At 36.5% G+C, this 27628-nt stretch overlaps 1 long non-coding RNA gene across 7 annotated transcripts in view; it reads right to left on the minus strand.

Annotated features, from left to right (window-relative positions):
• The window catches only part of LOC126761174 (uncharacterized), a 951325-nt gene that overhangs the window by 121613 nt on the left and 802084 nt on the right, over positions 1-27628 (minus strand). For all 7 annotated transcript variants that reach the window (XR_007667327.1, XR_007667325.1, XR_007667330.1 and 4 more), the window contains one exon: positions 17986-18190. This is a non-coding gene — a long non-coding RNA (uncharacterized LOC126761174). The remainder of the gene's footprint in view (positions 1-17985; positions 18191-27628) is intronic.

Raw genomic sequence — 27628 nt, forward strand, 5'->3', positions numbered from 1 at the left:
AATTTAAGGGATGATATTGAGATAATGAAAGCAAATTTTAATAAATATATACAAATACATTTTTTAGAATTATTTATATTATTCAATTAATTTTATTTTACATTTTTATATATTTAATTATTTTTTTCATTATATTTTTTATTTATTTACTTTTGTTTTTGTATACCATTTAACAACATTTTTTTTTATTTTTTCTAAAATTTAAGTGATAAGCTTTATTTTCGCTTTAATTTAGTTGCATATAAATTTATAAAATTTTTAAGCAAATATATGCGCGTCTCAACCCACTGTGCGCTGTAGCTGTGACTGCTATGCTGCGGTCGTATTGCCAAGCTAAACAAAACCTTATAGCAAAAGATGTATAGTGTTAACAAAAATGAAGCAAAGCGAAACCAATGTACACCACTCGACAGGTAGAGTTACAGCAACAACAACAAAAGCAAAAACAAAGTGATAAAAAGTAGCAAAAAATCAAGCAAACATAAGCAAAATGCAAAAACACAAAAAATCGTTGTAAATTGAGTAGAGCGCAACCAAGTCGTCGAGACGAAGCGACTAGAGAAGGCAGACGACAGACGACAAAAGTTGAAAACAAGCAAAAATTGTAGCAGAAAACAAACAGCCTGCCAAGCCCGTCAACCAGCTGGCAATTACTGTCGTCAAGCGCTACGTGAAAAATTGTATAATTGCAAGTACTGTGCATGCACAGCCAACCAGCCAACCGGGCTAACCAACCAAGCAGCCACTCAGACGCTATCGAGTCCATTGCTCAACGCGATTGCTTGTGCAAACCACAGGCACACACACACACGCATACATGCATAAACAAAAACGGCGAATGCAAGATGTCAGCAATAACGCCAAGCGAAGGTACTCAGCGAAGCGCTAGCAAACAACACACACACACATACATACATACATATATGTAGTAGTAGTGCAGTTGCTATTTACATAGATGCTAATCACAGAAGTTAAAAGTTTTGCCAACTCGCTAGACGGCAGGCGTCTATTATTAGTTAACGGCTCAAAGCGGGTTTATGGACTGACAAGTGGATTTATTGCGCACACACACGCACGCACATATGTGTAAATACTATATATACACAGATATATGTTTATAAACGCAACAGTCAAAACATATTTGTTGTTCAAGCTACGCGCTGCTTGTTGTTGTTGCGCTTTAAATCATTAAACACTGTCTATGCTTGTTGTTGTTGTGTTTGCTGTTTAAATCGCTAATCGCTGCTTGTGCTTATCACTAGTTTTATTGCCAATTTTAACAACACTCGCAACAGCTGCTTATCAGCGCCCAAAATGTGCACCTCAAAAGTTGCTGCACCATCCCTAACCCCCCACCGCCCGCTGTTATTTGATCAGCTTGCGGAAATTCATTCATTTATTCATTCATTCCGCGCTAAAACGCTTGCATCGGCGTTTTCATTAATTGTAATTCAACAGTTTTCCGCTTCCACAGCTCATTTCAGCGTAGCGTATTTATTTACAAGCGCGTTTTGCCATATTTGCAATATTTATGCGAAATTTCATCATTTACTTAATTTGCAATTTAATTTGCTATTGTTGCTTACATTGCAACTATGTCTCTATATATGTATGTATGTATTTTGTATGCATGCGCTTCGTTTAGGTATTCCTTCTACACACATACGCGTTTGTATGCCAGAGCACGTCTGGGAATTTATTGAGCTCGCTAGTGATAATGCTGTTTTGTCTTTTAATAAAACAAAAATTATTAATAGAAAAATAAATAAGTAAATAAACTGTTCTCATGTCCTTCTAAATATGCTTGATTGTATAAATAATTATGTACAGAAATCATTTTTCCCATATTGTTCGCCTTTTCTTTGCTTGGCCAAATGAGCATCCTCTATGGCATTTATATATAAATTTAGTATAATTTTACTAAGAAAAAAACTTAACTTCCGCTACACCGAGGCCGTAATACCCTCCACAAGTTTTTGCTACAAGTAATGGGTATAACAAATACCCTTCACAGGCTTCTATACCCTTTTCTTATAGCATAAAAAAAATAGAACTTTTTCCAGAATTTGAACGATCAGTTTGTACGGTAGCTATATGCTATAGTTGTTCGATCTGAATGATTTCTTCGGATATTGTAGTGATATTTAAAGTAAAAATCTGTGCTAAATTTCGTGAAGATACCTTCTCAAATAAAAAAGTTTTCCATACAAAGGCTTACTTTTGATCGTTCAGTTGGTATGGCAGCTATATGATATAGTGGTGTCATATGAATAATTCCTTGGAATATTGTACTGTTATCCCAGAAAATATCTCATGTCAAATTTTATGAAGATATCCCGTCAAATAAAAAAGTTTTCCATACAAGAACTGTATTTTGGCGATCCGTTTGTATGGCAGCTATATGTTATAGTGAACCGATCTAAACAATTTCTAAGAATATTACACCATTGCCTTTAACAATAATCTGTGCTAAATTTCATGAAGATAATTCGTCAACTAATAAGGTTTTCCATATAAGGACATAATTTGAACGATCAGTTTGTATGGCAGCTATATGCTATATTGGTCCGATCTAAACGATTTCTTAGGAGATTACATTGTTGCCTTAAACAATAATTTATGAAAAATTTCTTCGCGATATCTCGTCAAATAAATGTCCCATACAAGGCCATGATTTTGATCGTTCAGTTTGTATGACAGCTATATGCTATAGTAGTCCGATGTCAGCAGCTTCGACAAATAAGCAGCTCCTTGAGATGAAAAGGACGTGTGCAATATTTCAGTTCGAGGCCTTGTTTTTTCTATATTTGAGGCGACTTCCCTCGACTCCATGGTTCCTGGATCAATAGTATGTCCAGGTCATCCTATTCGATCCTCTTTGTGATGACATCCGATGCTGCCGTCGCATGGTGTAGGTTCAACTGGGACACTTTTATACGGCCAGTCACAGGGTAGACAGGTATTCATAACCACTGCCCTCAGCATCCTGCACCTTCAGGAGCTGCTGTGTGGAGGGTATCACCACTTTCTGCTCGGCAGCTCTCCTTCTACGACAGTGGCAATAGCAACCTGACTTAACTGTGTTGAGAGTGGGTTCCTCGTTCACTGTTCCTGGCTGTCCTTCTGCGCTGACGTTTTGGGCTTCCAGGGCCTCATAACTATGGCGCTGTATTTATAGTTCAGCCGGAATGCGTGCTGTCGGTTAAATGTGAAGGACTTATCATCAAAAATGCCGACTACCCTTCAAGCCGCAGTGCTGATATCCTCGTTTTGGTCCCTGATCAAACCAAATGCGAACTCGTAGGGTCTGCCTGGGCTCCTGGGAAGAAATACCGTCATGTTGTGCTTAGGTGGTATCACTTCACCCCTCCTCTTCGCACATATGACTGGTCATTTCCATCCTCCCAGTTTCGGAGCGATCTCTGATCTTTGATTTATATATGTAAGTATATCCAGCACAGTATACGTAGTTGAACAGATATAAAGCTAGAAATTCTCTGATACTTGTAAACCGTCTAGGAAGAGTGCACATCTTCCTTTTATCAAATAATGTATACATCAAGATCAACTGACTAAAGATGATTTTGACTGATTTCTTGGCTAAACACGAATTGAAAATCAGTGATAGGACCATTTTCGCCTTTTCTGTTTTCGAACCTGAAATTACATACATATGAAGGTGAAACTTCACACGAATACAGTAAAAGGTTGTGCCAATAGAGGTGAGAAAGTCCGGGCCATATATGTATGATCTTGAGTGCCTACCCAATATATGAATGATTTTCGTCAATTCATCTTTTTTTCTTCTGCTCTCTCTTGTTGTCCAATATCGTCTAGTTGATGGTTCCACCTTATATTTCATGGGAATTTCTTTAGATTACTTAATTATAACGGTTATAACTTGATATATACTTTTTCGGCAAACCAACTGCTTTTTCTAGGTGCTTTCTTCACCTCTCATCCAAATTTTTTAGCTGTATGTTGTGTAAAATTTTCTTACAAATAAAGCAAAACTCAAATAACAGTTATTTGATAGTAAATTCCGCTCTGTGCCGGTTTTGCATTCTCCTGAGAAATATTTTACGACCGAAATATACTTATATTGGAGTTTCAAATTATTTAATGAGAGATAATCAGAAAAGTCAACTATATAAATTGATGTCTTGAGTAATATCAGTTAATAAACGTCTAAGTTCTGCCGGATAAGATCTGAACATGAATATAATTTCCGTCTTCGTTTCGTACTACTTTTGTATGCCAAGACGGTAGAAACTAAGTGAGTGATAGCTCACGCAGATAAGTATTATACTTCAAAAAGATTAGAGTTAAGAGTCAAGATATACATGTGTACATAAACATGGGTATATACCAATGCATATACATATGTATTTAAACAAACATATGTACATGTAAGATACATAGGTGTATGTATGTAAATATAATATTTTATAGAAGACAACCCTCTTTCGGTTTGTTGTTGTGTCTAGCTACTTATCACTATTTAACTACTTAATAGCGCGACTTATTGTCAGTTTATATTTTGCGTAAATTTATTTTTACACTCAATGTCTCTATAAACAACATCAATAAATGTCAATATGGCACTAAGTAATCAAATACTTCGCAGGCAGCATATACAAACTTAAGAACTTACAGTGCAGGCAGGCAACTACATACAAACATATTTACATATACTATATATGTACATATAAATGTGAGTTTTTAGTAATGAATCTTTAATGTAGCGAGTTCGCTGTAAGCAACCCTGCCAATAGAATTATAAGTAGGCAAGATCATGGCTCGCTAGTACATGCATGAGCATTTACAGCAATCTACATATAGTATGTACATATATATGTATGTGCGCTCTGTGTGTGTGCGCCGAACGCTTGAACTGATGGTGGTAGACATAATAAAATTCAATTGATTTTATTTGCAAAAATTGTGAGTTAAATTGTAGTTAGGCAGTTAAAAATAGTTTGTTACATACAAACATACATACACAGATGGCAATAAGCACTTGTCAAGGCCCGTTCGTGTATGTGTGTGTGTGAGCTTTTATCAGCGCGATCACTTTATCTGTCACGTAATCGCCCGCAAGCGGTTATGGCGACATCTGTCTGACAGTCATAAATGCAGGCTGCTACATTTGCTTGTATGTATGTATGTATTTATATGTATATTGTATATTGTATGTGTGTGTGTATGTTGTGCATAACAGCAAAGCAGTTTTAATACTCGCATGGCATAAACAGAGGTTAATTGCAATAGAGCAATTTTGTTGGGCTTTTTTTAAATATAGAAATTGCCGTTTTATGGCAAAAACACAAGTGTCCATATGTGAGATTTATAAGCATTAAAATGTAAAATATCATAACAGCACTTTTCATAAGCTTACAGGCGAAGGAAAAACGATATAATAGCAACCACTCATATTCAAACAAAACTTGAGTTTTGGTTATATACTGGTTATGTATGGGTTATGTATTGGTTATGTATTGGTTAAATACTAGATATAACTAGCGGCAGCTGACAATTTTATGTTACGTATGTATGTATGTATGTATGTATATATATATATATCGTCATCATATTGAAACAAAATTTGAGTTTTGGTTATAAAGTAGTTATTTACTGGATATTTATTGGTTATATGCTGGTTATATCTGACAGCGACAGCTGAAACTGTTATGCTACGCATGTATATTGTCATCATATTGAAACAAAATTTGAGTTTTGGTTATAAAATGGTTATATACTGTATTATGTATTGGTTACATATTGGTTATATACTGGTTATATCTAAAAGCGCCAGCTGAAAATTTTACGCCACATATTTTATATGATGTAGTGAATCGTAAGCAATAAAAAACTCAATTTCGATTTTTTTCATGATACGCGGTTTTGCGTTTTAGGTGACTATATACTACATATGTACATACATATGCATAATATAATGCTGTTCTATAAGTAAAATCATATTTTTATTTTAAAAAGAAAATACCAGCAAATTGCGTTGTTGAATTTCAGCACAAAATTTTAATAACTTTCAACAAGCACCAACAAAAGATTAAAAAAAAAGTAGAAAAAAAAATAAATTAACAAAAATAAAATTAAGAAATGTCTTCACCCACCTACATTTAAACTAAAGTAAACAAAAACAATAATAAATACACACATCAGCTGCCCTTAAAATAACGGAATTTCCAGCACCTGCACACTTGTACCTACAAACTTATTCCACAAAATACCGCTTTGAACCTTTCAGAACTTCAATTTCCCTATTCGCATGCATACAATCACACATACATATGTTTTTATTTAGCCACTTCGTCTGGAAAAATGCCATTCACAATTGTTTACCGCTATATTTTGTTGTTTTTGTGGGTTTTATTGAAGTACATATGTACTTTAATTATTCGAAGCGTTTGTTTTCGCTTTAATGAGTGTTTCTTTCATCACACCATTTTTGTGCAAATATTTTCAAAGCGTGCTTTCACTTTTTCCTTGTTTTTTTGCTTCGAAAAAAGGCGCTATGACAAATAGCTAATGTCAAGGTCACACGGCTAATGGTGAGACATATTATCTAAAACGCTTAAAGTAATGTTATCTGGCTATTTAAATAAGTGTCGGAATTCTAATTAACTTTGTTGACAATGCATTCCATTGCTGTGTAAAATCATCGTGACTTTTTGTAATGGAGTTCTGAAATACCGGCATATGTAACTCTGACTCATGACAGCGCGAGCTTGAGTGATGTGTTTCGGAGTAATCGGCGCAATAGCGTGATATTTTACATTTAATGCATACATATGTACATATGTATATAACTGAGCTATATTTTACAAATATTGAGCGAATATCTTGAATAACGGAGCTGAGTAGGAGACCTTGCAGAGTATTAAAATATATAAAGAGATCTTTATCTTGCTTTTGATCGATCAAGTTATATAATTTAGACCTCATCAAAGCTATAATATCCTCCATGGGTGTTTTTTTAAAGCCTTAAAAGGTATAAAGAGATCTTTATCTTGATTTTGATCGATCAAGTTATATAATTTAGACCTCATCAAAGCTATAATATCCTCCATGGGTGCTTTTTTAGAGCCTTAAAAGGTATAAAGAGATCTTTATCTTGATTTTGATCGATCAAGTTATATAATTTTGACCTCATCAAAGCTATAATATCCTCCATGGGTGCTTTTTTAGAGCCTTCAAAGGCATAAAGAGATATTTATCTTGATTTTGATCGATAGCTCATCAAAGCTATAATATCCTCCAATGGGTGCTTTTTAAGAGCCTTAAAAGGTATAAAGGGATATTCGTCTTGATTTTGATTATAAAGAGATCTGCGACTTGATTTTGATTTTAATTGTGTGGCAAACACATGTTATAGAGGCCGGATCTGCACGATTTCTTTGAAGGGTGCACCGATACCTTGGATAATAATATGTGGATTAAACTGACCGTGAACCATGAACCGTGAAGATACAATCTTGCCAAATAAAAAAGTTTTCCATACCCGGACTTGATTTCGATCGGTCAGTTTGTATGACAGCTGTATGCTATAAATTTCTACTCAGATTCCACCGCTAATTTGGAAAATGGTCTTTGCCAAATTTCGTAAAGATATCTTGAAAAATGAAAAAGTTTTCCATACAAGAAACTTGAGTTCGAACGTTCAATTCGTATGACAGCCATATGCTATTGTAGACCGATATCGACGGTTCCGACAAATGATCAGCTTCTTGGAGAGGGAAGGACGTGTGCAAAATGTCAGATCAATATCTTTAAAACTGAGGGACTAAATCGACTCAGCTAAGCACTCGTCGTTCGGCGTAACTTTTTGACCAAGATGGATTTTGTAAGTGCTCAAATCAAGTTCCTTCTACAGAATCCTTCAAAAAGTAAGTTTTTACTTTGTGTAATTGGCGTCCAAGACTTTAAATGCGGTTGCTTGAAACGCTGCTGTCAGAGTCTGAGAGGAAATTTTTCTCGAAGCGGCTAGACCGATCGACTTGTAAGGTTTAAACAATCTTTATAATAAGAAACATCATGCTGATTAATATGTCAGGCCAGGAACATTCTACTTCACATAAATATGTAGACAGTAAAACCAACATGACTAAATTAACTCAGCTCGTCACACGGCTCATCTATTTATATAATTTATAGGGTCCCCGACATTCCTTATAGGTGTTACTAACATCGTAGTAAACTTAATATACCCTTTTCTGTCCTTGGTTAAAAGAAACTTGACGAAACATGTGTTCGTGCTTTGTCGCTTCCGGGTGTGTTTTATTGTTATCAAACTCTTTGAAAAGAATTGCCCGTCAGAGTCCAAATTCGTTCCCATATGTTACTCCACTCAGCAAAGAAACTTTCTATAGCTCTATAGGTAGATCAAACAGATAATTGTAAATTTTTTTTGTGTTTATATTAAACAGATCTGGATTATAATGGATTTTCCCACAAATACTTTCCCCAAAATAATTGTGTCTGTTACTAAAATAAATACTAAATGCAAGTCATTAACAAAAATAACTATTTAGAAAGCTGTTTTTACCCAAAACTAAAACAAAAAACAGTTGAATGAACCCGGCTCTGTTATAAATCTACCCGCGCCTATGGAATTTCCTAGCAACTGTTTAAATTAATAAAAAGAATTCTTGAAATTTCAAATAAACCGTATTACAAATATTTACCATATATTAGCGGGGTAACCACACCCCCCATGGAAATTCCCAAAAAAAATTTCAAAAATATTTTATCACAAATATTTATATCAGTGATGTAACCAGTATAACGGAACATTTCAGGAGGGTTTTATAGGTATCTTGGCGATAGCTAAGTGTATATTGAAAGATCGATGACAAAAAACTAAGAGCGCCGAATCATTATGATCCTAACCCTATATGGCAAGTCACGGTTATCCAAACACTTATACATTGGAGGAATTAGCGCAGAAACTAAGAGATAGACATCCTGCAACTCATTCAATTTCATAGATAAATTATTTGAACATAAAAAATAATAATGGAAAAAATTTACAGCAAAAATTATACAGCAAACATGATAAGTACTATATATGTAAAACCTTTTACTTTTACTAAAAATCCAACCTACAACCAAAAGTCTTACAGTTAGACTATAACTCATACAAAAGTGCTTTATTCATTCTTTCTTTTTTTTTAATCTTGCAACTCATTATTTGCGTACGAAAAGGAAGGACAATCAGGTGTTAGAATTGTCATTCGTGGTTTAAGCAACTCATAGAAAGTGTAGCAGAAATTTCCGGTATCACTATTGGATAAATAACCGGTTACTTAAACGATAGGTGGGTTACAAGGCTTTGATCGAAAGACCGCAAAAAATCGACAAATCGCTCCGACTCTGCCACAAATTCGTTAAAGCGTCTAATATCAGTTACGGCTATTTCACGAGGTTCACCGAAAATCTGACCGTCGGGATGTTTCCGCAATAGACTTACACAAGAAGGACAATGGCGAAGAAAGAGAAGGATGTTTCCAACTCATCTTCATAAATAAAACTTTGACAATTAGACAAGGCATCTCAGCCGTACCCCATGTACATACATATGTCTATTGGACAATGTTCAATGGACGATTGTGGTAAGTTAAGCAAGTAATTAAGTGGATATCTTGGTTCTACTACAAGGTGCGTTCCATAGTAAACAGGATTTAAAAAAAAACAGAACAAATGGTTTTGTCGGCAAAATCAATGTCTTTTATTCAAAATAGTCTTCTTCTGCTTCAATACAGCTTTTTGCACGGTCCACAAGCATGTCGAACGAGTGTTTTAGCTCGTTGGCCGGTATGGCCGCCAGTATGCCGGTGTAAGCCTTTTGAATGGCCTCCTCGTCTACATAATACTTTTCTTTCATGGGCAAATACATTTTTCCGAAAAGGAAGTCGCACGGTGCCATATCAGGTGAATACGGGGATTAATGGTTAAAATGTGATTTTTGGTCAAATAATCGTGCTTTGAATGTTGGATTCTGAGCAATTTTTGGTCGTCAGTCAATCTGTGCCGAACAAACCGTGCACACACCTTTCGTAAGTCCAAATGTTCGGTCAAAATGCGTTAAATCGATTTTTTGGAGATGTTCAATTTCATTTCCATGAATTTCAATAATGATTTCGGCTGATTTTTGATGAGTTCACCCACAGTTTCGATAGAATTTCCGGTGATCACGGATTTTGATTGGCCCACATGTTGATCATCATTTATGTCCTCACGACCACTTTGAAAACGTTGAAACCACTCGTGCACTCTGCGACGGGATAGGCAATCATCGCCATAAACTTGTTTCATCAATTGAAACATTTCGGTAAAAGTTTTACCACTTTTAGAACAAAATTTAATGTTGGCTCTCTGTTCGAAGCTCATTATCGCAACGATAACACAAACATGCTGACACTTAAAACGCAATAACTTCACTTACAATCAATGAAATGTCATAAAATTCTCACTGGACAATCGATAAAGATAGCAGATTCTAACGCACCAGTCGACATATAGATATGGCGCCACCAGGGGGCGCTAGATTCAAATTCCTGTTTACTTTGGAACGCACTTTGTCACAAAGAAACCAGTTAACCAGTTGTTGAGCAACACTTTCAAGCTTACGCGATCTCCGGAGGCCTAGCGGTAGAGTGCAAGCGTATAACAGAGATCCAGCCAGTTTTCCAAACAGTTGTAAACGATAAAATGGTTTTCGCCTTAACTTGAAGTTGGCATGACATGGTAGATCTAAACAGGGGTCTATTACATCCAATAAAAAGGCAGCTGGGGACTCTGTGACACTGTTAAATGTACAAATAGTTAGCCTAAAATATAACCTAATAAATGTATAAACAATATGATTCTCGCAAAGGCCTATTTAACTGTGGTAAATAAGTTTATTTGTTAAGAAATTATTTTATAAGAAATGACTATAAGTCACAGGCAACGGATTGCACATTGTTGGGAATGTTTTTTTTTATAGTATGTTTTCTGTCTATGTACTTTATAGTTGGCTCAGCTGTTCGTATTTTCCCCTCAATGAGCTATTTAATTATAAATATAAATATATACATATTTTTATATACATATGTATAAGTATATGTATATTTGTAGGTGTGCGTATAGCAATAAGTACATGTAAATAAGTAATTAAAGTATTTGAAATGTACGCAAATATTTATAGCACAAGTACCTCGGCATATTTAAGTACTCGTATGTCAGTTTGTAACCACATTTGTTAACACACACATTTTTTTTTTTGAACGAAAAATGTTGAACGCACGTGTGAAAAATAACTGCTAACTCTACAATAAAAATGTACACAAAAATATACATACATATATATAATATACTTATATATACATACATATATAATATATTATGTTAATTCCGCATGAGTTTAAGGCGCGACAACTTGGCTGTTGAGTTCAAGTAAAGAGGGGGGGAAACAACAAAAAAGGCATTTATGCTGCCCCGTTGAGTGCCACGGTTATTTGAAATTTATCTACCGAAGTTGAAATTTCGTGTCTTCGCTTTTGGCTGCGTTATAAAAATCGTGCTAATATTGACATAATATTCATAATAAGACTTGCAAATATATGCACAGATAATTTAGTGGTTTTTTATGCGCATATTCGTACAGAACACGGCTACTACGCAGCCGTTCAGGCGTACAGCTGCGCCAGACCAGACCAGCCCAGACGAGACCAGACCAGACCGGGACACGCAAGCCCTGCGTGACGGGTGTGAAAAGTGCGTTCGGTCTTTCACTATTTATTTTAACTATTTATAACTGACTTTTTTTGCGTCTTCTTTTTGAGCGGTTATGAAAATGAGGTGTTGCAGTGTAGCTTATTGTACTTGTATACTTAAGTAGGTGTCAGAGCGGGCGATCATTATGAGGAAGGGTGCTAATATTGTAGCGTACCGGAGCTCAAGGTGTTATCTATGATATCCAATTATTTTCTGTGAGGGCCCATGAACATAGTGATTGACTAAGTTTGCGCATATCATATTGCAGATAATAGAATACCCAAGAATCGAACTATTATAATATACATACATACTACATACAAGTATATGCAGATGTCATGCAACTAACCGATCAAACTCAAGTCGTTTTAGGGAAAACTCTTTTATTTGTCAAAGCGTCCTGACGAATTTTGGCATAGATTATTATTAAAGGCAGGCGATCATAAATGGCTAGTGTAGTGGGAGCCGGAATCTATTTCTCGGAGCTGGATCTCAGGCGACATCTCAAGCTCAAATACTGCAGTATCTTGCAGTCGGAAGTATTTGCGGTCAGAAAAGTGACTGAGCTAGCTAACAACGCAGAAAACAACCTAGAGAGGATCACTCGATAGTCAATTCGACAGTCGACAATTAAGGCAATAATCTTACAATGCAATAGGTCAGAAAATGTCCCTAGACGCGAGAAGGCAATAGCTGTAGTGGTTGCCGGAAAACGGCTGCAAATATACTGGGTTCCAGACCACAAAAGTATACCAAAAAACGAAATAGCTGATGAGATTGCCAAAGGTGCCATGAGTCTGGATGCTTAGGCAGTACAGGATATACTTAAGTCACTAAACACGACAAGCCATAAAACTTTTTGAAATGACTGACATACGAATTAGAGAGTGTTGGAATGCTTTAAGGCGATACAAAAGCTCAAAACAACGGACAGCAGGATTGTTGCGCTCCGGATTGGCACTAGTAACCACGATACATGCAGCAGGTGAAGGGAAATAGGCATGAGAGATACGCTGTGATAACTCCTATGCTTCCTTCTGGCCTTAACTAGATGTTTTAGACATTTAGGAGATGTAATGTCAACGAATGCTTCTTTCTGGCTTCAACCAAAACATGTTTTAGACGTTTAAAAGATTCGAAGTTTCAGAGACTAAATGAAGTATAGTATAAAAATTAGATATCAATCGGAGCGTTGACGTTCTTTATGATGAATATTTCGGCTCAAACTAAACTGAACCTTCATCTGACATTACTATGGACCAGTAGGTCTATTTTTGGCTTGAGAGCCCAACAATGTACGGTGTGTGTTCGCATAAGTACATGCCTCGATGTTCTTAACTCACGGTGCTTAAAAGCACATAGATCAAAACAATGCGTTGATCAGCGTCCTAAAAAATGCAAGCTTTTTACAAGCATTATTTGAACGGTCATGGCCGGTCTAAAACTTCAGACAGACGGTGTAACTTAATCTTACTTTAAAGTCGTAGATAATTTCGTCTATCTTGGAACGTCAGTCTCGAAATCCAACGAAGAATAACTCTTGCCAACAGATACTACTTCGGACTGTGTAGGCAATTGAGAAGCAAGCCCTCTCTCGACGAAAAAATATGGTGCAGATGCATGGACGATGACAACATCTGTTGAGTCGGCGCTACGAGCTTTCGAGAGAAAGGTTCTGCGGAAGATTTATAGTTCTTTGCGCATTGGCAACGACGAATACCGCAGTCGATCGAACGATGAGCTGTATGAGATATATGACGACAGTGACATATGTATGTTCAGCGAATTAAGAGTTAGCGGCTACGCTGGCTAGGTCATGTAGTCCGAATGGTCAAAAACACTCCAGCTCTGAAAGTATTCGACACAGTACACGCCGGGGAAAGCAGAGAACGAGTAAGACCTACACTCTGTTGGAGAGATCAGGTGGAAAAGGACCTAGCTGCACTTGGTATCTCGAAAAAGATCATGTAAGTAGATTATAAACTGAATCAAATGAGTCTGTTTTCTCTTGAATGCTTCCTTTTTCCAAAGGCTACAGAAATCAAAAATTTCAAACCAAAATTAATTTGAGACTTGAGGGAGCTTGTTAACAAATCGAAAGATGAAATATTGACTCTATGTTATACTTATGGTGCGACATTTCAAGCTATTCACAGCAATATGTTGCCTTCTACGCAGCATTCTGCCTGGAATAAAACATCTGGAAGGTTAGAGATATACATATGTATATATTTACTTTATGTATGCAAACGTTATATGCATTTTCTGTTGCACTTTATAGCCACTCAAATGAGTTGCTAGTATGTGTCTGTATGTATGTGTGTATGCAAATGCAATTGCACGCAAAGCTGCTGGCGGCACTCGCAGCTATCGATTCGTACGTGTTATCAGCCAGACAAATGGCATTACAGCGTTAACACTTTCCGTTCGCAAAGCCTCCATCACCACCCGCTGAATAAACTAAGTGAAAACTACGCACAAATACACACACACATATTATATATACATACATACATATGTATAGTTAGCTGTGCATGCACGCAGGCTACCTGCAATCAATGTTTAGACCCCCTTGGCGCCATTTTCTTATTGATTTATGATTTTGTAGTTATTGCATTTTTCCATGCGGGAAAATATGTGTTTTGTGGCCTGGCGTGTCTGGCAATTTTTCGTTTTCGTGTTTGTTGTTCTTGTTGTTGTTGCTTTTGTGTTGTGTTCAATTTGTGTTTTGACTGCAGCCACTGTTTATTTCACCAATATTGAATTGGCGCTACTAACAATATTTGGCGCTGTTGTTGTTGTTATGCTCGAGTACTGAGCATACATATCTATGTAGTCACGCACTGTTTTACTAAAGCAAAAAACAACAAAAAATTTATGCTGCAATAGTTGTAGCAAATTAAAATGTACCCCAAGCAACAACACAACCAAATGGCTCTGGGCTGCGTGGCATGCGCCTATCGAACGTTTCGAAAATTTTCATAATTTTTGATTTTTTGCAGCACCTCCGTATTCGCATTGCCGATTTCCATTTCCCGAATAAACAGAATTTCGCATGTTGGTCACGTATTTGAAAACAACATTAAATAAAATTGGGCAGCAGAATATCGAACTTTACTAGAATGCACAAAGCGAAACAACAGAGAGGGACAAAGAAAATTGACAGCGAAAAGTGGAAAGAAAAACATGCAAAACGCTCAGCCCACTTACGAGTTGGCCAAAATTCGCATAAATCGGTGGGCATGTCATGCATAAACACAAGTAGTTATGTACAGTTATGTGTGCATTCATATACATATGTATATGCAACTAGCCAGGATAATTGTAGACAACATCTCAGCAAAAATCCTAAACGCAAATGTTAGTGCGTTGTTGCAATGTCATGCCATTTGGTATATTCACTATGACCAGCAGTAAAAATCAATGCTCAAATGAAATATATTCACAAACTTAATTTAATATATTTAAGCAAGTATATTGAAAAATATTGAAGGAAATTCGAAATTATGTATAATTTGGAATACGGAACAAATTTTGCTTAGAAATCACGTTCCGGAGAAAAAGATGCATAGCCCGCGTTAGTCGATAATCGGTCAGATGGTCTGAGAAGGCTGTACAGACTTACTGAAACATTGCAAGGCGTACTTTTTCCATAGATAAATCTAGCTGAAGTGAGCGTCCAACAGTAGTAGTAACGGCTACCCCCAGCCCAGTTTCCAGAACTAACTCTCAGTTGCCCCAGTGGGATAGGATTCTTTGCGAGCATAGTATGTCTAAACTTAGTGGATTCATGACAGCCCGCTACACGCTCGCAGAAGGCTCTGCATTAATATCTTTTGGGCTTCCTAATCGCATTTTTGTGTGTAACTTTTGACCTTTCTAGTCTCAGTTTTATATCTAGTAAGTTTCGCTTTATACAATGCCCAGTCTACACTAAATTCGCTTTTATGGGCCTAATTGAACTTATTCTGCTGAGATCTGATTTCCGTTTACCGACCGGCGTTCAACGAGAGGGCTTCCCATTTCTTTTCTGAATTTTCAGACTAGATCTTTCGAAGGCAAATTTTCATACAGAACTGAAGACCTCGAAGCACGCATCGAACGCGCCGACAGACAGCACTGAGCTTCGACCTGACGCAACGTGAGGAGCTGATCGAAGCTTCTTGCCGTAAAGATGCCAATCCGTGTTTCTAAATTTTCTATAGGATTCTCTAAGCAGATCTGCTTTGTTTGTGTTAAAACTAATATACCTTTGATCAGAGAAGGAATGGTCATTAAAAACCCGGTATTTAGAGATAAAGGCAGATATTGCTTAATATAGAGATCTTAATTACAATTGAAAACATCAAGAAGTTCAGCAAGAATCCCACCAAGTTTGTAGTTGCTGCTTGTGCTTCTGCTTCTGCTCCAGCTGCTGGTGCTGGTGCTGGCATTGCTGCCGAATGAAAAAGCCAAAAAGAAGGAGTCGAAGTCCGAGAAAGACGACGATATAAGTTTCGGTCTCTTCGACTAAACAGCTCAACACCAAAGTTGAGATGACGCCGACTTTCTTTCGTAGGGCCTCCGCCATAATCTTCTTCGGCGGTACGGCTCTCCCCATTATCGTGCGGCATGTAGGCCGAGAGCCAGAACTTTCTCGCATCGGTCTCGAGCAAAGTAGTCAGAACGTTCTTTTTTCTGATATTAGTTAAGAGCAAAACATTTAATTCATTTCGAACCTGCAGATGAGCTTTGATTCTACCTGTACTATTAGCTACCAGCAGCTTAAGACTGCTCGTCCTTAGTCCAGAGATGCCGTTACTACTCAGATTACGGCTCTTGGATTAGGACGACATCGACACTGTCCCTTCCAGGACGTACAAAAGTTTAACAGATGCCGCTTCGCATGCTGGAGATTACGCTGGAAGATCTCCCTCCTTCAAACTTTTTTTCAGAAGTGCGAGTTCTGCCCTAGTAAGATTTTCGACACAGTGCGCCTCGAATAACAGCTCGAGATCAGTCGCGTACGCTCGCTGCACCCAAAAGGGACGAATCCACTGCCTGATTCTGATTGCGCCCTTTACATCGGTGAGGGTACCGTTGGACTCCTTGTTTAGGAGAATCAGCAGCTGCTGATGTGGTTTATCGGTTTCCTCGTGTCTCATTACTCTCCAGTCGCAAGTTGAGATAGACGGATTGCAATAACGCGACATCTTCTTTAGCTCTTTAGGGATGGATGGTTCTGCAGGAAACCATCACAAAGCCAGAGAAACAGATTAAACCGCGCACTTTTGTAACTGTTTTGAATTAGTCTGAGACTAGTAAGTTTTTGACCGATATCGGACAGTTGATATGTTTAAGTATAAGCGTATGGAGTAACCAATATCTGACAGTTTATTCGGCTTAGTATATCCATATGGAGACAACTAGTTCTAAACTAGTTGTTTTGAGCGTATCGCGAAGCTATTGTCATTTTTGACATAAAAACCTTCAGCACTTCGATTAATTAATTGTCTTTTTTGGATATAGAAAGTTAACAAGAAATAATTAGTAAACATGTGTTGGTAAATGTAATAACTAACGGCATAAAATTGTCTAATTTAAAAACTGTAATCCAATCTAGGCGTGTCTAATCGCCTTATATAAATGTTGTAAAATTTATATGACCACAGGTGTGGTTTGCCTTGTAATAACAGTATTTTTTATTATTTTCTACGCACTTTCCACAAATGAAATCTAACCAATACCACTGCATTGTCACCTATGTAAGTAATAATTAATAATTTTGGAAAGAAACATAATATTTAAAATAGATTTTTACGACCCATTTCCTTGAGCAGCGCCCATCCGCCATAAATAGCTGCGAAAGAACGCGTGTGTGTGTGTGTATAAAAAGTTTATGGTTTATTGCCATTATTGATACTTGCGCGTGTATGCGTGTGTTTGTTTGCGCTAGGTGTGTTTTATTACAAATCATAATAATAACAAATGTATGCAAACCTGAGTGCGTATGTGTGCGTATGTCTGTTTGGCCATAATATTATAAATGCATAAAGAAAATTGGCGAAGATGTGCTAATTGTTCGCGGCGGCGGTGTCGCGGTCGCACACCAAGCAAGGCGCGGCCGCTCACCTGTAGCGACCGCGGCAAGCGCTGCTTCAGCGTCGAGGTTCGGCGCAATGTATACAAAAATGATAAAATATAATACTTTTTAAGCATACTACTTACCTTTGCACATATTGTTTGCTTGCAACTCCTTGTTGTTGTCGGTTAGGCGGCATTTATTTGTAGCGTTTAGCGCCCGCGCGTGCTCAGCGTCGCATAAACTTTATTACCGCGCACAAATAACGCAGTCCAAAGCACACTTGGCAAGTCCATAAAGTTGTTTGGTGAAACACATAGTGGGCGTGGCAGCAGTAGAAGATGTCGCAAGCTAAAAAAAAATATATATAATTAGATAAATAAATATGAATATAAATAAGCAATTATTTGCAAGCTAAGTAAATAAGGTGTGTAAAAATGTGGAAGCATTCTCATTATACCTAAAACAGAGTCTATTAGGTTTGCCACGAAGTGTGTAACACCCAGAAGGCAACGCTAGAGACTTTATAAGATGTATGGTACCTGATCAGCGTGACAAGACGAGTCGATTTAGGCATGTTCTGTTGTCTGTCCGCGCTTAGTTTTTTATAATATTATAAGTATATGCATATAAGCAGTTAGTTTTAGAGATATCGATCTGAAATTTTGCACACCTTATTTTTTTCCAAAGGGCTACTCATTTGTCGGAATCGCCGTTATCGGACAACTATAACATATAGCTGCCATACAAACTGAACAATTAAAAGCAAATCCTTGTATGAAAAACTTTTTTAGTTGCAGCGATATCTTCACAAAATTTCGTACATATTATCCGCTAGAACAACGGTACAATCTCCGTAGAAATTGTTCAGATCACACCTCTAGAATATATAGCTGCCATACAAACTGAACGATAAAACTCAAGTTCGTGTATGAAAAAGTATTCTAATATAAGAGATATCTTCACGAAATTTGGCATTAATATTTTTCAAAGTAACGGTACAATTTCCGCAAAAAATTTTTCAAATCAGACCACTATAGTATATAGTTACCATACAAAATGAACAAACAAAATCAAGTTCTTGTATGAAAAACTTTTTTAATTGACGAGATACCTTCACGAAATTTCGCGCATATTATTATCTGAGATAACGGTACTTCCTCCAAGGAAATTGTTGAAATCGGATTACTAAGGCATATTGCTGCTATACAAACTGAACGATCAAAATCAAGTTCTTGTATGAAAAACTGTTTTAATTGATGAGATATCTGCATGAAATTTGGCATTTATTTTCTGGCAAAGCAACGGTACAATCTCCGCAAACAAATTTTCAAATCGGTTCACTATATCATATAGCTGCCATACAAACTGACCCACGCCAAACAAGGTAAGCATCTTTTTATACCATTTCATACCATAAAAAAATGCACCTGTGAGGGGTATTATAGCCTCAGTATATCTCAATTTTTTTCTTATTTTATCTAACATTGTTGTGTAGCTTTTCTCTAGACAATTCCACGGCGAGTGTGAAAAAGGTCATATAACATTAGTTTGCATTTTAAAAACACATTAAAAATAAAATTATTACCCACATATTTTCAGTATTATATAATTGTAGATAAACAGAAAAAATGTATTGTTTGTTAAAAATTTATTTAGAGAAATAACAATAATAATAATATTTGTCTTGGCATGTTAATTAACTGTGAACAAATGCATTCATTGATTGTTCTCGCTTCATTCATTCCATTGTGTGGTCGGGCAAATAAAGCATTTTGCTGCGAAAGTTTCCTTGCATATATTTAATGAACTCAGCAAAGTGCTGCAGCAAAACACTAATACATACAAGTATGTACATATTGTTGCTTTGGTATAAACGAAACTTATATAGACTTAATTTGGCCGAAATGTCTTTTGTGAAATACATCAGGGCATATTGATAGCATAAAACGTTATAAAAATAATTTTATCCTGATTTAAAACGGTCAGTTTATATGGTTTGTATATTAGTTCGATCTAAATAATATTTTGGAAAATTACAGCGTTGTTTTAAGCAATAACATGCATCTAAATTTGTGTAGATATCTTGTCAAATAAAAAGTTTTCCATAGCAGGACTTCATTTTGATTGATCAGTTTGTATGGCAGCTATATGCTATAGTGGTTCGATTTAAACAATTTCTACGGAGATTGTACCGTTACTTTAGACTATAAGTCGAACAAACTTTCGTGAAGATATCTTGACAAATACAAAAGTTTTCTATACCAGGACTGAATTTGGATGTATCAGTTTGTATGGCAGCTATAAGCTAGAGTGTTCTGATCTGAACAATTTCTGCAAATATTATACCGTTGCTTTAGAGCATTATCTACGCCAAATTTCGTGAAGGCATCTCGACAAATACAAAAGTTTTTCATACAAGCACTTGAGTTCGATCGGTCAGTTTGTATGGCAGCTATATGCTATGGTACACCGCTATCAACCATTTCTTCAGAGTTTGTAGTGTTGCTTGTGAAAATAAGCCATAATAAGTTTGGTTGAAATATGTCGGCAAATAAAAATGTTTTCCCTACAAAGACTTATGTGGGATTGGTTAGTTTGTTTGACAGCTATATGATATAGTTGCGCGATATTGGCGTTTACGACAAATGAGCAGCTTTCAAGAGAACAAAAAAAAAAGACTTATGCAAAATTTCAGAACGACATCTCACTAGACAGTTCTAAATTTAACTTTAGAGGTATGCTATTCCCAGTACCATTACAATTTGGAAAACACTGTATTTTCCTGCATCAAGAAAATCGAAAAGTTTTTTCTTTTTGTATAAATTATAATCACATACATATTTTCCAACCATTTTCAATCTTTTTATAATCACACTTATTCTATATTTACACAGACATTACGCAATTACAGTCTGATAAGTAGAAAAATGAGTGATAATTTAATTAATTAATAATTAACTATAATTTACCAGCAAGCGTGCTTAGTTTCTATAAAAATATGTTACTTGAGCGACTATTATAGCTTTTATTGTTGCTATTGGCGATGATTATATTAACTGCCATACACTTACAAACGCATCGACACAAGCATACACACACACATATATGCAAGTGGCTTGTGTTATGCTCATACGCGATACAAATCACGTCGTTTGAGTTGCAATTGAATTGCAAAAACGAAATGAAATGAACGAATTGAATTGATTTTGAATTTGAACGTCTGGTCGAACAGCGAAGTGCCACTAGAGGAGCAGCCGAGCAGAGTCGTGCTGAATTGAACCGCAACGAACCACATCAGCGTTGATTGTCAGGCGTTGCAAACTCATTGGACGGCAGTAGTGTTTGGGGTAGTAGGTTTGGAGACTACTTGCCGCTATGCCATGGCATTAGCAGTTGTTTATGCAGATGTGCGCCAAAGCGTAAGGAATGTGAAATGCAAGCAAGTAATAAATATGCTTTTTATAATTTTTTTCCGCGTCACAGTGTTACTGGTGGAAAATTTGAGATTAACTTTTGATGAAAAAAATATACTAAAATACAATATGTTTTGTAAAACCATAATTTTTCAGATTTTTTAGTAATGAAATTACAATAAAAGTAAAAAAAATGTGTTTTTATTAGGTTTTCTTAAGTTTTTAAAACCTTTGCAAACTAGCATTAAATTGGTAAAGTATCCTCATGCTATATTTTTCGATTTTCAATAAGTTTTTTGAATTATTTAACATTATCCAAGGTTTGTATAAGTTGCAAATATTTGTAGTAGCCAATAGGAAGCTTCGGAAACTCTGTAAAGTATAAAAGATGAGCGTGATTCCATTCAGCCACATCGGCCCGTCTCTCTTTTGTCCTTCCGCTAACTAGTCACCCAGTTTTTGAGATATCGACCTGAAATTTTGCACACGCACTTTACTTCCCAAGAAACGACGGAAATGTCGGAAACGGCGATATCGAACAACTATAGCATATAGCTGTCATACAAACTGGTCGATCCATTTTCAGTCCTTGTAAGGAAAACTTTTTTATTTGACAAGGTATCTTAACGATATTATGGTCTTAGTTTTGTCAAAGATTAAGGTATAATATTTGGAGAAACTATTCACATCGGATCTATATAACATATATGTATGTACATAGCTGCCATACAAACTGACCAATCAAAATCAAGTCCTTGTATGAAAAACTTTTTTATTTGACAAGTTGCGTATTTTTACGAAAATTTGTATGGATTATTATCCAATGTATTGCAACAAATTTCGAACGATTTTTCCATATCAGATTACTATAGCTTATAGTTGCCATACAAACTGACCGATCAAACTCAAGTCTTTGTATGAAAAACTTTTTTATTTGACAAGGTATCTTTTCAAAATTTAGCACAGATTATTAGCCAAAGTAGCGTTACAATCCCCAAAGAAATTGTTCACATCGAAGCACTATAGCATATATGTAGCTGTCATACAAACTGTCCCACCAAAATCAATATAAATGTCTTTTAATACCTTTATGTGCGACAAAAATGCTCGTGTTTATGCAAATTAAGTTAGTTTCCTACCGGGCTAATATGTAAGTATGTACATACATCCATTATATAATATACAATAAGTATATAATAATCATACACTATCAGCGCGTTAGACGATGCGACGCAGACGCAGACGCAATAAAATATAAATATTAAAATTTGTTACTTAACGTTCAATTAAGCGTCTATTTCTTGCTGCCGCCCTCAGCCCGCACCTGCAGACACACCATGACAAAACACGTTCCCCTTTTGCCCATTGAAAGTGTAGCGTTGAAATGCGCACTTTTCAATTTGCATATCTTATTTTAACAGCTCTACAAATGCACAGCAAATAATGTGAGTATGTGTGTGTGCATCTTAGACTTTTATTGTAGCTCGCTTGAGGGCGTAAGTGGGGGGTATGGTAGTATGAGTGCCTGAATCGTGCTAGGCATACATATCTATATCGATGCATATCATATATTTATTTATATGTGTGTATGTGCAGACTCAAGTAGTCTTATGTACAAATGTATGTATTCCTGCCGCGTCGCTGACGATGATTGATTGCATTGGCAATATTAGAAGCGGGAGGGTGCTGCTGCTGCCGTTATTTATGGTTCTGGTATATTTTAATTCAGCGCATGAATTAAAAAATAGAGTTGTATATGTAAATAAATACAGATATTTCACTCACTGCCGCCAGTCGCAAACAGTAGCACATATGTATGTATGTATGTATGTATGTGTAGATGAGGGCGTACATAGCGGTGTGAGCATGCTAAGGAAGCGTGTCTCAATTACGAGCACTGATTGATGGGGTTTAGTCAAAACATAAATAAAGTTCTCATACGGTGTTGAGTAAGGTCCAACAGTTGTTGGGTTATATGAGATGTGTGCGAAAGTTTTATTGGTAGAAAGAGTGGATTTTAATTAGTTAAATAGTTTGCAAAAGTAGATATTTGAGCACTGGCAAGTGTTTGGGAAAACATTTCAGTTTAAACTTATTGAAATGATATTCAAATTTTCTTGAAAAATATTAAAATTTTCTTGAAAAATATTCAAATTTTACTGGAAAATATTGAAAGTTTTTTAAAAATTATGCGACTTTCAAAAGAGGTTTTCGAGATAATGCTCTGAAATTTTACGTACGTCCTTTTCTCTTTCAAGGAGGCTACTCCTTTGTTGGAATCGCCGACATCGGACTACTATATCATATAGCTGCCATACAAAGTGCGGGTTCAAAATTATGTTCTTATATGAAAAACATTTTTATTTGACCAGATATCTTTTTAAAATTTGACCCAAATTATTATCCATAGCAACCCTATAATATTTGAAGAAATTTTCTAGATCAGACCACTATATCATATAGCTGCCATACAAACCGAAAGATCAAAATCAATTTTTTGTATGAAAACATTTTTATTTGGTAAGATAGCTGCACGAAGTTTGGCACGAGTTATTATCTGTGGCAACTTTATAATATTTTAGGAAAATTTCCAAATCGGAATACTAATCATATAGCTGCCATACAAGCCGAAAGATCAAAATCAAGTTCTTGTATGAAAAACTTTTTTATTTGGCAAGCTAGCTTCACAAAATTTGGCGTGAATTATTATCTACGGTAACCCTATCAATTTTTCAGAAATTTTCCAAAATCGAACTGCTACATCTCAACTGTACAACCAATGTTAACGGTTTTTTTAATTCAAATATCGGCCAAAAGCCACCCAATTGTTGTTCAAGTGCAGCTGCTGACCTTTTTAATGGACTTGGTTTAAAAATCCTGCAATTTTGAATCTTCAAGACCCTTTTCATAATCTCAATAAACTTACTGTGCATGCCAAAGGCACATGCATAGTACAAGTATATGAGTATGTACGGGCCCCTAACAGAGCACTGGAAGTCGATTGAGGTTATGAAAAGGGGTTCGTTAATGGCACTATCCAATAGGCCGGAATACTTGACACATATACTTTAAGTCCAATTACTGATTAGGGCGGAGGAAGGGTCTTCATACCATTAATTTTTTTTAATGTAAGTAAATCGACTTTTCTTTCTTTTATCGCTCACGTCTCACGCCTGACTTGCAATCCAATTACTGGCGACAGTAGCGAAATTGTGCGCTGATTTTTGCTAATTATCTAAAGAACTCTTAGACATGCGCACCTCAACTGCTCAATTATTATTTGTTTATACTTATGTATGTACCATATACCGCACACCGCGGGTGCTGACGGCAAGGAGTTGTGTAATCAATAGGCTACCATGCCTTGATTATTCCTCCAGCTGCTTAATCCTGACTTAAAATGCGACCAGCATTTTGTTTGCCTTTGTAACATTACTGTTGTTTTTGTTGTTGTATTTTTTCATCAAAGAACACAGTAAATTTTTGTAGCAGAAAAATTGTGGAAGCGTGAAAACAGGTTTGGCAATAAACATAAACATTCAAATCAGCGCATCCGCAAACCGGAAGCTCCCGCTCACCACCACCGACAAGAAAAAACAATAAAAACAAGAACACTGTTAATCAGCCGGCATGTTGTTATTGTTGTAGGCATAGCGCGTACGTGTTCTGTAGCTGTAATCGGTTTTCATTTCGCTTTGCTGGTCAAATGTCAGCGGGATACTGAGGGTCCTCGTAAATTCCTTTCTTCTCCTTTAGCATTTAATTGTATTTCTTTCAATTTCTATTCTTGTTGCTTGCCACCTTTTGTAGCTAGAACCTGTATACTATGTGCGTTTGTGCAATGGCAAGTACCCCCCGCTCACTTTCACTTTTACGTCGCTTCTAATCTGCTCTTACTGCGTCTTAACGCCGTACTTGTTTGGGCCTGTTTCAATTCCCAACGGACTGGTGTTTAGTCGTCTGACTGGTGACTCACTTATACACCGATATGCATATATATATATATATATATGTATGTACATAGGTAGCAAAGTGCGTGTGTTTGAATTATAAAATCGCAGATTATCATCAACAATATCTGCAGCCGTAAATGAGCGAACGAGCGGGCCGGTGCCGGTGCCGGTGCGCTCACAGTCGGCGGTATGTCGCTTAATGAATTTATTTGTTACGCATGGCATCATTTGAATTGCCTGCCACCAAGTCGCATACACACTTCTGGCTTAATGAAATCCATTATTGACGACAACAACGACATTAACAGCAACTGCGACAGTGGTGGCGGCAGGCAGCAACAACCGCAGCCGCAATATGTATGTATAAACGCACATACAGTGGCGCTGATGGCATTAGCGGCCGCCAGGAGCGGGAAATGCTGCAGCGTGGTGTGCAACGCTTGACAGAAAGCCATCTAAAAAAGAAGAAACGTTAATTTCGGTTGTAATACCCTTAACAAGTGCGAGTTTTCTTACCAAAACGTGATTTTGATAGTCCAGTTTGTAGGACAGCTATATGCTATAGTGATCCGAACCGCACAATTTCTTCAGAGATTGTATTGCTGGCTTGGAGATGAGTACATGCCGCATTTTGTGAAGATATCTCGACAAATAAAGAAGTTTTCCATATAATAACTAATTTTGTTTGTTGACTTTCTATGATAGCTGTATGTTATAGTTATCCGATCTGAACAAATTTTTCGCAGATTATATTGTAGCCTTGAGGAATGAAACATGCCGACTTCTCCTTCTCAAATAAAAGAGTTTTCCATATAAGAATTAGATTTTGATCGGTCAGTTTGTATGGCAGCTATATGCTATATTGATCCGATTTGAACCATTTTCTCGGAGATTGGATTTCTGCTTTGAGAAATGATTCATGCCAATTTTTGTGCAGATAGCTTCTCAAATAAAAAAGTTTTCCATACAAAAACTTAATTTTAATCGGACAGTTTGTATGGCAGCTATATGCTATATTGGCCCGATCTTAACATCTTCTCGGTAGATTATACATATATTTGCCTTGTGGAAAACTTTCTACTGAATTTCGTGCAGATACCTTCTCAAATAAAAAAGTTTTCCATACAAGAACTTAATTTTCATCGGTCAGTTCATAAGGAAGCCATATACTATAGTAGTCCGATATTCGCTTACATACAGAAAGACATGTCTAAATCGACTCAGCTCGTCATTCTGATCACTTGCATACCTACATATATGTCTGCATATAATTTATAGTGTCTCTTACATATCCTGCGGTTTGTTACCAACTTAGTGTCAAACTTAATATAAAACCCTGTTCTGGGTATAAAAACAAATTGTATGTATGGTTTGTGCAACCCTGAAATTGTTGTAGTGTTGGCTTATATTACACAATTCATATGGCAAACTACTAAATACGCAATAAAGAGCTGACATTTTATTTCATAAGCAGCGCAGCAGGCTGCCACTACTCGCAACTAGCGTCATATAGCATTGACACGCAGCAATCGAGGTTCAAATTTTGTTCAGCTTAAACGGCGTTTTGTATGTGTACACAGGACACCATACAATGCCTGCTAAGTCTTTTGTTCTATTACAACTACTCGTATGCCTTATGCTCATATGGGAGTTGGGTTAATTGAGCGCACCTCAGCATTGCTGACATACCGCAGATTGAATATGGATGGATTATAAGCGATGAAGGGCTCTATAAGGATTATTTTACTCTTGGCCTCTGAGAAATCGCGGCTCTGCTTTCGAGTTTTTATGATATTTCTGGTGCATAGTTCTAATGAACTACTATTTGCTCTCAGCAAGGTTCATCTTATTCTAACTGTAGATGAAGGACTAAGGGTCTTATGATCTATTATATACTATACTTATAGTAGTATTTTAGGTACCACAACGGATCGGCGCTCTAAGCTGTCCAAGTGAGATCGCTGTTAGGATCGACCTCTTAACCTAAACTAATCTAACTGCAGATGTTCTAGTTGGTCGATGAGCAATGGACATGCTTATGGTGAGGTTCAAAGCTTTTTCAAACAGCAGTTGTTACAGTCGGCTCTGAATTTTCTGCCGGCTTTCGCAAGTCAAAAATTAAAAATCCTAAATCTGAGATCTTCAGGCTTTCAAGCGGAGGAGAGGAGTTTGCAGGTACTGAAGGAGTTTAAGTGAACAGAAAGTGCGATTTTCCTATATAATACATATGTATGTAATTCTAATAGAGTCTCATAAGTTTTGTCAACAATAATGTGAAAGACATTATTTCTAGGGCTCAAGTAGTCTTCGAGTCCCCTGAACCAAATTAGCTGTAGGCAGCTTGTAGTCGGGTACATTTGTACATAGAAGTCTCAAAAAACCCATTGCCTTAAAAATCCCTGGCTCGAAAATGGTTTCAG

This window comes from Bactrocera neohumeralis, chromosome 6 (genome assembly GCF_024586455.1).
Source record: "Bactrocera neohumeralis isolate Rockhampton chromosome 6, APGP_CSIRO_Bneo_wtdbg2-racon-allhic-juicebox.fasta_v2, whole genome shotgun sequence".
NCBI lineage: Eukaryota > Metazoa > Arthropoda > Insecta > Diptera > Tephritidae > Bactrocera > Bactrocera neohumeralis.